This window comes from Lynx rufus, unplaced genomic scaffold (assembly GCF_022079265.1).
Source record: "Lynx rufus isolate CCGP_SWC_20201006 ecotype Redwood Valley unplaced genomic scaffold, mLynRuf1.p SCAF_7, whole genome shotgun sequence".
Classification (NCBI taxonomy): Eukaryota; Metazoa; Chordata; class Mammalia; order Carnivora; family Felidae; genus Lynx; species Lynx rufus.
The window spans coordinates 6,087,535-6,104,122 of NW_025814889.1; positions in this window are offsets into that span (position 1 = coordinate 6,087,535).

A 16,588-nucleotide genomic window follows, 5' to 3' on the forward strand; every position below is an offset into this window, starting at 1 on the left:
TACACACACACACACACACACACACACACACACACCATGGAAGGAAGTTCCCTTTCTCAGACTCAGACTTACCACCAATACCTGCCTTTATTGCTTCTGGGTCATATGCCTCCCTCAGTGCAAGCAATCTACCTAGTTCTGGAAGGGAAGTCATCGGCTCTCTATCAGCAGGAGCTCTTACCCATCTCTGAGCCATGGGCCCATTTTGTGGTCTGATGAATCCCATGTCCCCTTTTACTGAAAAAAAAAAAAGTTTTAGGGGCGCCTGGGTGGCTCAGTCGGTTAAGCGGCCGACTTCGGCTCAGGTCATGATCTCACGGTCTGTGAGTTCGAGCCCCGCGTCAGGCTCTGTGCTGACAGCTCAGAGCCTGGAGCCTGTTTCAGATTCTGTGTCTCCCTCTCTCTGACCCTCCCCCGTTCATGCTTTGTCTCTCTCTGTCTCAAAAATAAATAAACGTTAAAAAAAATTTTTTTTAAAGTTTTAAATGCATAAAATAAAATACATAGGGTTACAATGGGAAACAAATCACATTGAAATGCTGTTCTATGCACAAACACGTGGCTGAGAACCCCTATTCCAGCGTTTTGTTTATAGTAGGAAGTCTGTACCTTGATTCCACAAAGGCTTGACGTTACGAACGCAAAACAAATAACAAAAACTTTGCTGTCTCAAAAAGGCGGCTCTTGAAAACGAAAACTACAGATGTTCACAACAAAGGACTCGGCCGTGAGCGTTAAAACTTCAAAAGGAAGACTGCCTCTGCTTTCTCTTCACAGCATTGGTCTTCCTTTCTGGAAACACAGGCTATAAACGCAAAAGGAAGGAACACTGGAAAGCCATGAAGGACAAAACATCTTTGTTACTATTTCACCCCTGTTAGCCGAAAATGGCAGTGTGCAGGAAATTTCTGTACAAGAGTATTCATTGCATCACTGTTTGGAATCAATAAAAAAACCGGAGAAAAATAACAGTAAACCAGGGAATGATTGAAAAAACGAGGGTCCACCTGTGGTAGAATATTCTTTAAAGCTGTATAAAATGATGTCATGAATTTTTTTGTCACACAGGAAAATATTGATGCTATAAAGTTAAATGCAGGAAAGTAGAGTAGAAGATTATGGATGTAACATGATGCAGACAAAGACACACAGAGAAATCAAATAGGAACAATGCTAAAACATATTACACCAAATGTTTACAGGGATTTTCTCTGAATGATGGAAATATAAGTCTTCCTTCTTTACACGTTTCTGAATTTTATGGTTTTTTTCCTTCAAAATAATTTTTTTTTAGCATTTCCAAGCATTTATTTCAGTCTTTTTCTACATATAGGTATGGGGTTTTTACTTATATATATATTTTTATTGAGGTATAACTTACAACAGCATAATATTACTTTCAGGTGTACAATATAATGATTTAATATTTGGATATACTGTAAAATGATCATCCCAATAAATCTAACATTCGTTACATACATAGTCACAAATTTTTTTTCTTGTGATGAGAATGTGGTTTTTATTTTTAAGAACGGTAATAAAACAAGCCATTTGACATCACGCTTTTCAGTATATTTTTGTATTTTGCTATGGCTTGTCCAAACATATTAAGAGCACTCTGCAGTGCTACTAAGGGCTGTATGAAAATTAATTTTAATGGCCCTATTTTTCTGATTATGATATTATTCTCACATTTGGAAAAGATATTTTTAAGTAAAGAAAATTTGCTGGAAAATTGAGGCATTTTAACCTTTAAACGCTCCCAAGGGTAGCGTATAGCAGGCAGCTATGATTATGGAAAACAACCAACAAAAGTTGCCACAGATTACTATATGAAGAAAAAAGAAGCACGATTTCCACCCCCAATTTGCTTACACGCTGAGTCATACCTAGCCGTCACATGTCTGGTGACCCAGGGTGATGCATCTGGCGGTCACACAGAAGGCCCCCCCCAGGTGTTACCCTCCACCAGCCTGGCTACTGCTTCTGAATCTCGTAAGCCACAGAAACCATATTTTGCTTTGTTTTCCTTCCATTCGAAATGTGTATACGGCACACATTATTATACCGCCATTTCGCAGCAGCAATTGGGAAAGCTCCTATGAGAATCGGATTTATCAGAGGCCATTTCCAAACCAGGATCTGGTTGTGTCCATCCCAGTCAGCCTGGATCCTAGCGTAGGAATATAGGATTAATGGGATTCTTAACTGGAGTCCAGAACATTTGCTTAGGAATCAATGAATCGCAGCGACAGGAGGTTTTCCACAACCCTGATTTGGAGAAGCAGGCTGGGGTGCCCCATCTTTTCTTCTATTTCAACAACAACAAATTTTTTTTTTTTTTTTTTTGCTTTTTATAAAGTCCTTTGAGGTTTAAGTGGCTTCATTTCATCTCAAGAAGCCAGTGTCACTCAAAGAAAAATGAATAGTGTTTACAGTTAAAACTGTCGTTCCCAGCACCTACATCCACCCAAGCTCTGTCCTGGGGGTTCATAAGAATGAGGAGAACACGTTCTCCCGTACGGGTTCCCAAACCTTTAGGAAACACGCAGAACAAAGTTTCTGCCCTTTGCTGACATACAGGCAGAGGTGTTTGGGGCATATTAACGACAGCGCTTAAAAGCCTACCTTGTGTGGGTTGTGTGGTTTTATTAAATATGCTGTGCGGTGTGAAGAGGAGGGGTGCCTAATCTCTTTATCGCTTTTCCAGTTCGTGTTCATTTCTGTTTTCTCCGATTATTTAGTATTTCCACGGCATGCATGATAGTTGGAACCTGGGTCTTCATTTTCCTTTGTCATGTTTGCTGTCGCCATTCTACCACAGGGATTAAATTGATTTTCTCCTCTTTTTTTTTTTAATGTTTATTTATTTTTGAGAGAGAGAGAGAGCACGCACGAGCAGGGGAAGGGTAGAGAGAGAAAGAGAGAGAATCCCAAGCAGGCTCCATGCCGTCAGTGCACAGCCTGACGCGGGGCTCGAACTCACCAACCACAAGATCATGACTTGAGCCCAAATCAAGATGCTTAACCGACTGAGCCACCCAGGCGCCCCATTTTTCTCCTCTTTTATGGATGAATATGATTCCTTGCGACAAACAATGGGATGATTGTTTTGTGCAAGTCTTTGTGTTTTTTAAATATAATAACTGGATTTATCGTCTCTTTCTACTTTCAGACGCTCAAAGTATCTGAAATACAGAAACCGCAATGAGGGCTCTGGCCCACATCTTCCGCTCACTCCGTCTGCCTCCTGACTGACCCCGGTGCTGCCCACTGTGGCCCTGTGCAGCCTGGTACACCCCTCCTCTTGGGGATGGCCATCATCCCCTGACCTGCTGGCCTGACCATACCTGAATAATAATAAAACCTATACTTTAAAACATGACCTATGTAGTTCCCAGTAAGTAGCAGGCACTGAATAATGGCACTGATCCCATCTTTACTGTGTAGGAGTATTAGTGATGTTTCCCGTCTCCCTGCAAACCCCACACCTCCCACAAGCTCTGTGACTCTGTTTCTTGTGACCGAGGGCACCGTAAAAAGTAGGAAGGACCCAGCCAACTTCTCAAAACATTAATCGTGGCGTCTGATGCTGTGTCACAAGCTACTGCTATACTACAAAGTCCCCATTGAGAGTTTGAAACCCTGGGACGGGCCAGATGGCCATGAGTTATCGTAATGATAAATTAAGACCTAACACAATTTGTTTGGCATCCCGTTAAACCGACGATGGACTACAAGTTTGTAAACCCCCGAAGTTCATAGGTGAAACCCTAACCCCCACTAGGATGATATTACAAGATAAGACCTTGGGGAGATGATTAGGGTTAGGCGAAGTCATTAACATGGATCACCCATGATGGGATTCACGGCCTTAACAGAAGAGGAAGAGACTTCCCTCTCTTGCCCTGTAAGGACACTGTGAGAAGGCAGCATCTATGAACCAGTAGGAGATGCACACCATGACCCCAACCATGCTTCCACCCTGCTCTTGGACTTCAGAGCTTCAGAGCTATGAGATATAATTGTTTACGCCACACAGCCTGTAGTATTCTGTTACAGCGGCCCAAACTGACAAAGAACACGTTTCAGACAAAGGGGCTCACAGAGAAGAGCCCTCATGGGAAGGGAAGGGCAGTGGAGGAGAAACAACATCTGGAAGGTAACTTGAAATTTAGACACTGCGAATTTTAGAGATGTGTAGAGGGCATCTAGTCTGAGGGTTTGCAAACGTATTTTTCAAGCTACAGAATCACTTATTTAAACGAGAAAAACCTTAACAAATAAAGCAAATGGGGCCACCGTGGGCAAAGCTCAGTGTCTCGCCACAGGACCCCCTATCTCCAAGACAAATCCTGAAAGCCCTCTTCGAACATATTTGGAAGGCACGGATATAGTCTAAGCATGTCTGTCTGTGAGAAAATTGATACCCCAAACAGGTCAGATGCCTTGTCCAAGGTCACAGAGAACATAAATCAGACTTCTCGACACTTCTACACGTTAAAATATATATATATATATATATATATATATATATATATATATGTGTGTGTGTGTGTGTGTGTATATATATATATATATATATATATATTGGAGGTAGAACCAACAATCTTCCTTGCAAGCAACTCACACACTCAGTTTCAAAAGTCCTGAAATTTTGCACTGCAGTATATGTTGCTTAGAGCGTCATGATTTGCATCTTTGTTAGTTTTTGATCATTTACACAAAGTCTGACGGGGCTCCTCTCTGACAGCACTAAATTATTGAGGAAAGGTCCTGATGATTTCGATCTCCCTAATTTTTTTTAATATGTTCGACTTTTCAAAGGCTGACCAGTCAGGCCCGGCACAGAATCAGAGACATGCAGTGTCTTCTTACCCCAAATAAATCTCTGCTGTTGTAGGTTCACTTTACAGGGTGTGAGAATCTTAAGTCAAGTGAAATTCTTTGGAAAATTCCTTCAAGATTTATAAATTGGTTGCAGTCCACAAAAAGTGGAGGAGTTGGATATGTAATCAATAGAGCTGTACAAACTGAGTTATTTAGGTACAAAGGGGATGAGAAGAGAAGGGTGCTTGAGGAGGCTTAATGATCCAAGTTAGCAGGGGAAGCTGATGAAATCAACAACATCGTGGTCTATTCTCTTTCCACCCGAATACAAAGAGAGAGGCCCAGATTTTTCCGCTTTGGGAATACTGTCTGCTCCCAACGGGACCGCTGGAACAAGGATGGGCTGATGAGCGTTGCTGCTTCATTGGCCATCACGGAAATTGATTTATTAATCAATTGATTTATTAAGTAAGGAAGTTAATCACCCCTCTGGCTTCAATGACTTCAACAACTTTAATGCCATTCCCAGTCTTTACACCTGGCTCTGCTCCTTCCTCCCTTGACCTCTGAAATCTCCAGCTTTCTGTCGCATTTCTCTGCCTAAGATGTCCACCGACCGTCACCTCAAACTCAACCAGCCCAAAACTTAACACCGCTCCTGGTGTCTTGATTTCTCTTTAATGGGACCAGCATTCTTCGGTCACCAAGCTAAAAAACCTGGTGTCACCCTTGATTATTCACCATTCCAACTCCTACATTCCCTGAATTACTATGTTCCGTAAACAGGTGTCACATTCTTCTTCCCTTTTCACTGACCAGTGGCCATGTGTTGGTTTGGGTTGCAACCTCTTAGCTGCACCAAAAGTGCAGTGGCGTGGAGGAGAGGTGAGGTGCATGGACAGAGGTTGCTATGTCTGTTCTGTCTCCGTGTAAAAATTAAAATTGTATAGAGATATGTACCTCAACGCGGTCCTCATTGTCCTTTTTCCATTGCCCACGCATTTTGGTTAAGTTACGCTGAACTGTGACTACCGTCCGAACCATTTCATGATCTCCCAGGTCTTCTCTCTGAGTCCAGTTTCTTCACGATGCACTTACACAAGGCTCCCAGATTTTTCCTCCTTAGTGAGGAGCTCCGATGCTTCAAATATCTACTCAGAAGTGTTAGAGATCCATCCCAGCCGTCAAGGCTTTTCCAAAGATGACCCCAACCCACTTTTGTAAGTTGCCTTCTGCGCAAGGCACATGTTACGTTTGTTACTACCATTATCACAGCCCCCTTTCCCTTTCACGAAGTCCAAGCAAAATCAGCCCTGTTTTCTGCACCTTTCTTTCCCTGTAGTTCCCATTATTTGCTTCCATCCCAGTAACTCGAGAACCTGCTTCTCCTCTATAGACTAAAGCTTCCTGATACCCTTCCTGCCTTTTCCATCATCACCCTTGCGACCCACTTACGTGTTCCTTCCAGATGCTGTTTCTTTCTCCAGACGCAGCTTGATGATGTCACCGCCTTGCTCAGAAACGATGGTTCCACATTACCTAGTTCCGGATACATTTCCTTTCCGTTCTTTCCTCCCACTAATTCCTTTTAGGTACTCCGTCCTCAATCCAAGTTCCAGAATGGACTCCTCACTTTCTGTTCACATGCCTCTGGACTTCCCTCACTCACCATCCGTTACGGAAATACTAAACTCCAGACTCTGGTTTCTCTCAGATAGTATAAATCTTTCTCCTTTTACAGAAATACTAAGCTCCATCTTATTAAAAGTCTTTTCTTCAGCTCCCCAACCACAGCACCCAGTTCAGCGCTCCCGAAGCACCTTCCCATCGTTCATTGTTCTGATATTCATTCACTGAGCACCTCAGTTCCAGCACGTGAATTTATCCCCAGAGGGAATTTCCAAAGGATCTCTTCTAGATATCAATTCCTTGAGATCAGGGGCGATGTATTACACATTACAGTGTATGAGAGTGTACTATCTGCTAAATGAACACTTGTTGCATTCGATCGAATTGTATTGATTTGATTTCAATTCTGGAGACTACCTGTTTTTGATGATATATTTTCTAAGCTGGTCATGATCTCTTCTGAGCTTCTGTTCTTTGTGTGTTTGCCAGAAATATCTCTACTAAATATTCTTACCCCCTGGTGTGGATTGGCCAAATGACTCTCTCCGTCTGGCAACTTGCTTGGCATCTCTGACTACGCTTACTCTTTGAGATTTCTTTTCTTCCCCAAACAGGCTGCTTTTTTGTGCTTAATTACTTTACACACTCTGCCATCCATCAATGTTGCATCCTTATGAAAATGTGGAACTAAGTTTAACTAAGTGGAACTAAGAATTCTCGTATGATATATAGTGTAAATAACAGCCAAAAAGTCCCCCATAAACCTACTATTAGTCATTTTAGATCCTGAGAAAGTCCCAGGGCTCTGGATTAGAGGGAAGATTGTAAGATCAGAAGTCTGTCTATTTTGGAGCAAATTCATAAAAGAAACTATACAAGACTCTAGTTTGGACTCAAGAGGAGCATGCACTTGTTATATGCCGCCATTAGTATAAATATTTGCTCATTGATCCCATGATTCTGAATTGATCCACCCTCATACAGACTTGGATTTATGGTCTCCGTAGAGAATATATTAAGTCAAATCTATGTACAGTCATCTGTATCGTCAGCGATCAGACGATTTTTAAATCTTCTTGACTTGGCCTTACTTCAAGGGCATTCACTGAGAGAGTGAGTGAGGGCCCTGGGCTAGGAGGTCACAGCTTTGGCTAGATGCTAGAGAGTGTCAGTGCCTGCGGATGGATAGAAAAGTCCAGGTCGTGTCTCACTCTTCACCAGCTTTTTCCAAGTTCTTAAAAAAAAGAAAGAAAAGAAAAAGTGATGGTGTTAACAAGTCATTGGCCAACACAATTTCAAACAAATCAAACATATTTCTTAAGGAAGATGAAAATTGCAACATTGTGAGTGTTTGTTGGACAGTGAACAGGTGTGGGGAGAAAACTTTGATGGCTGTATGGTTAGCTGGGAGGAGGGAGCCAAAGTCAACAGTAATAACTTCCCAGAGAAGGCTGGAAAGATGGGCAACTGGAAAGGGAAAACCATTGGTTCTATGCCTCAGTATCATAATCCCAAACAGCAAATATTTCTACTGAAATGAATCTGAAATGTGACCAATTAGGCAGCATGGAATTTAGCCTTTTCTTTATTTTCCTTCTGATATATAATCACCATTGCCCACAGCAGGTATGAATTTTATTAACTTAATTTGCCATTAGTTCAAGAAGTCATACATTTCCTCAAAATAAATTCATTTTAAAAGCTGAAAGAACATTTCGAGACTTAAACATGCAAATATGTCATAGTTTGGCTGCATTCAGCAAATTCCTAGAATCAATCAGCCGAGAACAGAGTAATTCTATTACTGAAGAGGGAACCAAAGGCACGCAAATTGAAACCAGGATAAAAAATAAAATGTAAAAGAAGGCTTACAACATCTATGGAAGTATCTTACTTGGAGGACCCTGATAGTTTACCAAGTTAAATATAGAAACATAAATAATATTTATATGTAACGTAATACCATTTTTTTCTTGATGTGTCATTCGACATATAAGCTACTCGAGGAACGAACACAGTTTACTAAGCAATGCATATTCTGGATCTGGTGAAGTCATGATAATAACAATTTATATGTGATAACATTTTCTATTTCACAAGATGCTTATGCATACCTTATCTGGTTTTATGTGCACACATGCATGCATGTGCGTGCACACACACACACACACACACACACACCAAAATGTAAGTGGTGTAGATACAGTTATTCTCATTTTATAGATAAGGAAATGAAGGTCTCAAGTTGAAGAATCTAGGAGAGACTTCTGGAGAATCCAGGGCTGTTCATGAGACTGCACTTTTCTCCTGGCCTTACAGGAGACTAGAAAACATGACACTCCTGTGTAGAATCTAGCTGCTTCTCTGGTTTCATATCCTTGGTATCAATTGAGTAAAGTGGTTAGGAATTTGGGCCCTGGATGGGGCGCCTGGGTGGCTCAGTCGACTAAGCGTTCAACTTTGGCTCAGGTCATGATTTCACGGTTCATGAGTTCAAACCCTGCGTCGGGCTCTCTGCTGACAGCTCAGAGCCTGGAGCCTGCTCCCGGATTCTGTGTCTCCCTCTCTCTCTGTCCCTCTCCACTCACAGTCTGTCTCTGTCTCTCAAAAAAAAAAAAAAATGAATACAAACGTTAAAAAATTTAAAAAAAAAAGAATTTGGGCCCTGGAGTTAGGAAAGCATGGTTTCCACTCTCTGCTGCCATTTCTTAGCTGGTTGAACTTGGGCAAGTGATACAACCTCTCCCCGAGCCTCACTTTTCCATCTGGGAAACATTACCAGACAAATCAAGCGGACGGTGCCCCTAAAGCATAGAGCAAAGTGTTAGACTGGCACCCAACAACTGAAAACCACTAACCGTGCTCCAACCTTTTGAAATTATGAGACAAGTCAAAGTCAGATTATCTTCAGTGGGAAACTGGGTGGCTCTTGCATATCAAGTGGAACCTCCCATAACGTGAATCGGTCGAGGTACAGAGCGCTGTGGGCTGAAGGCACGTGTCGATTCCCAGAAGCGCTGCATACCATCGGAGGCTCCAAGGGCAGCTGTGTGCCTTGGGTCAACTTCACTCGTGCTTTGAGGAAACCACAGGTGCCGTGGAGGAAATCAAGAAGATAAATAGGCTGCAGAATGAAGTACAAAACAAAGCACTGAAAGAAACAACAGAGCGTCACGGACCCCTGCAGAAGTTGCCAAATTAAAGAAGACCCCGCAAAGGCAGCGACACCAAAAGCCGGGACTGAGTTTCACACGCACGCCTCTCTGGAGTGACCATGTTTCCAGAAGATGCCATCGGTTTCCAACTCAGATTTCAGCAAATTCTCTTATCCCACGTAGAGGTTGAAAGACAGGATGCCCCCACCATAGTGATGGAATGCTGGGAAGGCTCCTCCCATCTCTCCCACCCCGGCCACCACGGGAAGACATAATAGGTAATATGGTTTAGGCCAAATTTCCCTAATTTTATAGGTAGCATTATCGTACAAGAGCGTCTATGATGGTCTTGCTATTACCATTTAAAAAGCCCTTTCATGCAAACAAACAGGATTGCATTTAAGGGGTGATTAAAACAGAATGGGGTGTGTGGTACTTGCCTAAATGTAATCTAACCGCGCTATTCATTTAGTGAGGATCTAATTACGAGCTCTATAATTACACTACTCAAGAAAATTGTTTTAGTGATGGTTTTATTAAACTAACTTGAGACAATTTTTGTGCCAACATGAGCAGAACAAATGAAATTTAATTTCAAAACAGGGGCAGAGGAAGGTTACCCTAGAGAAGAGAGCCCGCGAGCGGCACTGTGCGTTTAGCTCTTGTGCAGGGAGAAGTACAACTGGACAGAGGCAGGTTCATGTGATAACAGGAAAGATTTAGGTAGCCATTAAGCAAAACGTACTGACTCAGCTTTTCAAGAAAAGAATTTGCAAGGGAAGCTTCTTAGGCTCTAACTCTCAGATTTAAGTGGCTCCACAATGATTCTTTCTTGCTTATTCTACATAAAACCCAACTCAAAGTGTGGTCTCCAGACCAGAGGCATTGGCACCACGGGGGGAGCTTCTTAGACATTCACAATCTCACACCAACTCGGAATCTACTTTTGAAAGCACTTCTCCAGGTGAACATATGCACATTAAAATGGAGAAGGACCTGGATCAATGACCAGCTTGGGGTTGCAAATTGAAATTTTAATTTTCTTCTGTTTTTAAATGCAACATATGCTCGCTAAAGAAAAAAGAGAACATGTGCATAATAACATAAGGAAGAAAAAGGTACCCGAAACCTCCCCACTCTGAAAGGACACCTGTTAAAAATTTTGGTGGTTTCTCTTCCAGGCTGTTGTTACGCATATTTTTTTTTAATAGTTTAGGCTCAGCCTATAAATACGGTTTTATATTTTTTTATTTAACGTTATAAATATTTTCTATATTCTAAGTCTTGTTGACATTTGTCTGCATTCTACCATATGAGGGTCCTAATTCACTGTTAAAAATTTGTAGTCCCTTTCATTATTCCAATTATGAATAATTCTTTGATGAGAGCGTTTGTATCTAAGCTTGTTTATTATTCCATAAGTCATGAGCGAGAAACCCTAGGATATGAATATACTTAAGCCTCTTCTTGGTCATTGTCTCTCCTAATCACGATATTCTTTAAAATAAGGGCACTTTTGGGGACGCCTGGGTGGCTTAGTCGGTTGAGTGTCTGACTTTGGCTCAGGTCATGATCCCACAGTTTGTGAGTTCGAGTCCCGCCTCAGGCTCTCTGCGGTCAGCGCAGAGCCCGCTTTGAATCTTCTGTCTCCCTCTCTCTGCCCCTCCCTACTCGCATACTTGTTCTCTGTCTCTCAAAAATAAATAAACATAAAATATTATACAAAAAAATGACAAGGGCACTTTTGGGGATGAACACTGGGTGTCGTATGTAAGAGATACATCACTGGGTTCTACTCCTGAAGCCAAGACTACAGTGTATGTTAAATAACTTGAATTTCAATTTTTTACAAAAGGTAAATTTTAAAAGAAGCATTTGAAACCTCAATTTCCTGGGTTTTTTTTTTTTTGGAGGGGAAGAGGGTGCTAATTGTTTAATTACTGGGGTGCCTGACAAAGTCTTTTTCACCAAAGATGATTGGTGATTTGAATCACAGATCATTCTCAGGCTCGCAGAACTGTGGATACCTGTGTGCTAAATTACCACCGTTAAGTAAAGGGTGGCTATCGACTTCGCTTTGTAAGGACCCACTCCATTCCGTACAGGATGAGTCTCAGGTTAGGTGTAGGGAAGGACAATCAGCCCTGTGGGGGCTTAAGTTCTGCCTCTAGTTTAACACTGCATGACATCGCGTAAGTTATTACTTACCGTTTGGGTAATAATCTCTACATTTATAAAATCGTGTTAATAATGCCTCCTTCGCGGAGTTAATGACTACATCATAAAAGAGATATTAAAGCCCCTAGCACAGAGCCTAGGGTCTTTCCTAGAAATCAGTTCAATAAATGGTAGATGTTATTTGTTTTCTCTTTTACTTACTCGTGACTGGAGCTCATATCAAACATTTGTATGCTAAAAGAAGCAGCAGATCAATTTTTACAGGAACCAGAATCATCTGTGAAAACCACATCTTTAAACAGGTGTTGAAGTTGGGCGCCTGGGTGGCTTAGCTGAGCGTCTGACTTCGTCTCGGGTCATGATCTCACGGTTCATGAGTTTGAGCCCCGTGTCAGACTCTGTGCTGACGGCTCAGAGCCCGGAGCCTGCTTCAGATCCTGTGTCCTCCTCTCTCTCTGCCCCTCCCCCCCCAAAAATAAATACACATTACATTTAAAAATTAATTCATCAATTAATTTTTACAAAGGTGTTGAACTTCACTCTGAGAAATTCAGCTTGGTTTCATTTAGTTCAATCAATACAAAAACACACTTCCATCAGCAAGAATGTGGTTAACTCAGTCTTGAATGCTGTCCTTCAGTTGATGGGATGAGCCTCGGCCAGCCAGACTGGAGAGGTCAGCTCGGCACAGGCAGAAGGAACAGAAACCATCTTACGTGGACTGGTGGCCTCAACAAGTGGGAGCAACTGACATTCTCAGGCACGGGGTTCTTGTTCACCTCTTGTTGAATTAAGTTTTTCTCTAACTTCTCAGAGTGTGCATTCCTGACTTACTGGCAGGCTTAAATTTTCAAAAGTTTATATCTCTTATTTAGAATTAACCAAGAATGGGGCGCCTGGGTGGCTCAGTCGGTTGAGTGTCCAACTTCGGCTCAGGTCATGGTCTCACGGCTCGTGAGTTCGAGCCCTGTGTCCGGGCTCTGTGCTGACAGCTCGGAGCCTGGAGCCTGCTTCCGATTCTGTGTCTCCCTCTCTCTCTGCCCCTCCCCTGCTCATGCTCTGTCTCTCTGTGTCTCAAAAATAAGTAAACATTGAAAAAAATGTAGAATTAACCAAGAATCGAAGCCCAGGTGATTTTCATATACAAATACTTGCAAATAATAGGAGAAATTTACGACATTTATTAAAGAGAACATTATGGGTATATATATCCATGGAAATGCCAATAGTAAATGTATCCGGTAAAGGGAGGGTCTGTAATTTATAATTATTATAAAACCCGTATTTTCCATTTTTCAAAGATGAATATGTGTTACTTGTATAATTAATATGTTGTAAAGACGGTGTGATGGTTAATTTTATGGGTCGACTGGCCCGGGCTAAGGGATGTCCAGATAAGTGGTAAGACATTATTTTTGAGGGTATCTGTGAGGGAGTTTCCAGAACAGGTTAGCACTGGAACTGGTGAACTGAGGAAAGTAGGTGGCCCTCCCCAGTGTGGGTGGATATTATCCCATCCACTGAGAGCCCACGAAAAACAAAAGTCAGAGGAAGGGCAAATTCTCTCTCTCTCTTTCTCTCTCTGCTGGAGCAGAGACATCCATCTTCTACCCTTGAACCTCAGGGCTCCTGGCTCTCCAGCTTGCAGACCGGCCTCCAAGACCATGTGAGCCAATTCCTGGACCCAATCTCCACTTTGATCTCTCTGCGTATCCTGCGGGAGATCTCTGACTAATACACAAAGCAAAGAATTTAACTTAAAAAAAAAACCCTTTATAATAGAATTGTAAAGAGAAGCTCTATTAATTCATTAATGCGTCTTTCCACTCATTTTCGATCTCTAGCTAATGGGCCAACAACTGCTGAATCAGCAGAAAAGACATCCCGGCTCCACTGAAGTCTTTTCGTCCTGTTCCCCTACGCCGAGCCCCCAGTTCAAGGTTGGGGCAGCAGTCGGCTCCTCCGGGGACTCTGAGAGTCACGTGAAAAGCACCTAAGTCACAAAGCTGGCATTCTTACTAAATTACATCCCACACAGGCACAGAGGCCGAAAGAAACCAGCATCAGCCGGCAAGGGTTTTCTCTAACAAATCAGTTTGGAGGGACACAGCACGTGTGCACTGACGGCACTTTTCCTCCGAGAATTCCTGCGTTTAATGTCTTCATGCGTTCCCTGACACCTTAAGACAAACCCCAGGGGCGCCTGGGTGGCCCAGTCAGTGGGGCTTCTGACTTCGGCTCAGGTCGTGATCTCGCGGTTCGTGGGTTCGAGCCCCGCGTCGGGCTCTGTGCTGACAGCTCGGAGCCTGGAGCCTGCTTCCGACTCTGTGTCTCCCTCTCTCTCTGCCCCTCCCCCGCTCATGCTCTGTCTCTCTCTCTCTCTCTCTCAAAATAAATAAAACATTAAAAAACTTAAAAGAAAAAAAGAAGACGAACCCCAGCATCCTCGCTCAGGCGTGAGGCTTCTTTAGGAAAGGCTGAGCCAGCTCTCCAAAACCCACCTTCTGGCGTTGAAACCACATTTATTTTTCATTTAGTGTGACACTCACTGCAGGTGGACAGAATGAAACCAAAAGGAAACAGACCTCTGTCGGGAGGGGGATCTGAGCTGCCAGGCATTGGAGAGTCCATTAAAAACAGGCCAGAACGAAAGGGTTAAGCCTTGAAACCACTCACTGTGATTACAAGCCGAGAGGCCAAACCGGGAAGAGGCAGCGGCTCCCCCTTTTTCCACCGCCCCCTCCCTCCCCACCGAACGGCCGCCAGTTAGGTTAGGGTTAGGGTCAAGCGCGGACATGGGGTCATCTCACTGCAGAGAACTACCAAGCAGAAGGCTCTGGGGGCTTTATGGCCCCTGAGGCTGGGGGAGGGGAAAAGGGAGAGCTGGAGTGTCACGGAGGGGCCCAAGGAAGACCTTGATCAAAGGCCCCCCAGAGAGAGACATAGAAACGGGGACAGCAGGTCTAGGAATACATGACAGCATGGCCTGTGGAGGCGTCTGGGTCCCCGCTTGTCCCCTGGAGATTAGAATGCTCAGGCTGTGCACCCACTGGGGGGGAGAGAAGGCGGCTTTCCCGAGGGATGCCTGGGGAGTGGGGGTGGGGGGGGGAAGACTTTGTCTATGGCCGGGCTTGAAAAATCACATAAAATCTGGCCGAGCACTGGACCCCTCAACCTCATTTACTAGCTGCGCGATTTGGGGCAAGTCAGGCAATTCCAGCGTACCTCAGTTTCCCCGTTTTGCCAATTGTGAATAACCTCCGTTACTTCACGGGTCATCACAAACAGTAAAGAAGTTAATACATGGAAAGTTCTTTCACGGATGTTCCTGGCGAGCACACGACAAACTCTGACCTTCGGCGGTGGCCGTCTCAGTGGTGTACTGATGCCAACTTGCGCGCTTTCTTTCTTTTCTCTCCGTGTCGCCATTCTCTTTCTTGTTTTGATGCATGGGGAGAGGCTTGGGGCCTGCTTGCTTCTTTTTGTTTGTTTTGCTTCTCCCTCTGCGGTGTCTCTTCTCACTTCTGAGCACCTCCTAGGTTCTGGAACCCTGCTAATCTGTTTACCAGAGCTCACCCACCGTCAGAATAGCAAATATTCCCCGAGAGTCTATTATGCGCTGTGATCCCAAATATGCTGATCCTGTTGTGTAGCCAAACACTTATTGATTTGCTGAAGGACTGTGTAATGATGCCTCCGTGTTCCTGTGTGTTTATCGGAGACAAAACACAAGAGCCAAGTGCGTAAACACCTGACTTTCTTTTCTTTTCCTTTTGCTTCTGAAATACAAATACCTTTTTAAAATATATATGGGAGAGTCGAAGTCTAGCATTAGCCCTCTCTCAAACCGCCTCCCTGGATAGCAGAGCAAGTAAATGCTTTCAACTTACTTGTTTTCGAATGTTACGGTTTTTCCGGCTTCTTTTTTTTTCTTTTTAGCTGAGGCCTCTTTTCCCCCCAGGTGACCACTGCCAATGTATTACAGGGAGCTCACGTAACAGTAACAGAAAGGATTTTTCATTTGTTCACCACCCACCTGCAGAAACTCAGGCAGTGTAGTCTCCATTCTGTCCCTTGACCCCTCAGGGTTTAGCGCATGTCTTCTGTGTGGTCATGAACACGGATTCCTTGGCCTGCTCCGCCACTCCCGGAGGTGGTCCTTTAAGCCGTCATCTTGCTGCCAAGATGGCCTAGAGCTTTCATGTGGACCATTGGGTTCTGCACGTGCGTCGAGTCAGGATAAGCTTCGTAACGTGCAGGGCTCCGTGCAAAATGAAGACGTGGGCCTCTTGCTGAAAATCAAAAACAAACACAGAAACCCAAACTATTAACAATCTCAAGATGGTGCATGAGGTCCCGGTTCAAGATGGCGACATCGGGAGACTCTGAACTTACCTCTGCCACAGAACACAGCAAATTACAGCTATTAATAGAACAATTCCTCGTGAAGAAAAGCGGGAGGCTGACTGAACAGCTACTGAACAATGGAAGACAGAGACAGAGAGTACACAGCAAGGGACTTGGTAACAACGGGAACCCTTATCCCCAATGCTTCCAAAAGCAGGAGGGAGGGAGAGAACTGAGGGGATGGGAAACAGATCCCTCCGTCCTTGGGCACAGAAAAAAAGCTGAGGTTTAAAAGAGAAACTAGCACATAAAAGAGATAACACAAGAACTCTGCAAAGCGGTGGAGGACGGGTAGGAAAGTTCTGCAGGTCAGAGGGACTGGAGAACGGCACAGTTTACGTTCCCACCTCACCTTAGAGACCTGGACCGGAGCAGGGTCTGGACACCAT